This window comes from Mus musculus, chromosome 10, assembly GCF_000001635.26.
Source record: "Mus musculus strain C57BL/6J chromosome 10, GRCm38.p6 C57BL/6J".
Classification (NCBI taxonomy): domain Eukaryota; kingdom Metazoa; phylum Chordata; class Mammalia; order Rodentia; family Muridae; genus Mus; species Mus musculus.
Genome location: NC_000076.6, coordinates 72,527,038 through 72,528,107, shown reverse-complemented (window position 1 = coordinate 72,528,107; position 1,070 = coordinate 72,527,038). Strand labels below are relative to the sequence as shown.

The 1,070-nt window shown below is 42.1% G+C and overlaps 1 non-coding gene across 1 annotated transcript; it reads right to left on the bottom strand.

Annotated features, from left to right (window-relative positions):
• Positions 1 to 425: 425 nt before the first annotated feature.
• Positions 426 to 558, bottom strand: Gm24984. Its single transcript, XR_003949102.1, has one exon. It is a non-coding gene; the product is annotated as a small nucleolar RNA SNORA17 (small nucleolar RNA).
• Between the last annotated feature and the right edge of the window lie 512 nt (positions 559 to 1,070).

Genomic DNA, 1,070 nt, shown 5'->3' with positions numbered 1-1,070 from the left:
CACAGACCCAGAAGCCCCATTGCAATGGGACATGGTCCCAGGTGGCAACACTGGCTATTCACATCAGGCTGTTTCTCACTATCCTCTGCAGTTCTGTGGGTCATCATTGTACCTGCATCCTTCTGTTTCTCTTTCTCTTCCATTTCTTCATTGCTTACTTCCTCCTTTTATGTACCAGGGGTGAGGGTCTGGGTTTGTCTCAGGAGTGATTTTAGGAGTGTTATGTCCTGATTGTCTATTATGGCACTGGGTAGGGCTCATTTTGCGAATGGTCTGTTCTCCAGGCCTGTAGGGCACTTGACTGGTGCCAGGCAGCAGCCCCAGGCAGGGTTCTTCTAGTCTTCGGCTTGCTCTCCACCATTGGAGCAAGCCCAGGCCCGTGTGGCACCATACTAGAGGTCTTCTCAGGTTCACCTTTTTCAGGGAAGGCTAGTCTACTAATCATTCAGATGTTCACAGGTCCGAACACTGAGCAAAGACGTAGCCTCTCTCCTCTTTGCCACCTACTGATGCACATGTGATACAGCAGCCATGTTGGCACTGCCTCTAGGGAGCAGCTCCTTTTAAAAAAAAAAAAGAAAAAAATCACACATATATATAATTTTTATATATAAATCTTTTTAATTTTTTATATTATATATAATTTTTTTGTGTGTATAATATGTATATACCACACACACATATATATATACATACATACATACATACATACATATATGATATTTTCTTTATTTACATTTCAAGTGTTATCCTCTTTCCCGGTTTCCCCTCCTCCTGGAAAACCCAATCCTATCCCCCTGCTTCTTCTCTTCCTATATTCTGTCTCCAGTACTACATCCATCTTACTTGGTAGTTCAAGGCTACCTCAAGATCTCACATGGAACTTTCCAGCTTTCTTTGTAGGTTGGTCTCAGAAGAGGGTTGGTGTTTTGATACATATAACTTAGTAGTTCAACCTTATCTGGTCCTGATTCATAGGGAAGGATAATGCAGGTCATGCAGAGATGTGAGAGGAGGCATCCATGCAATAAATGACAAGTCAGCTAGATTTAGTAATTTGTACAACTGAT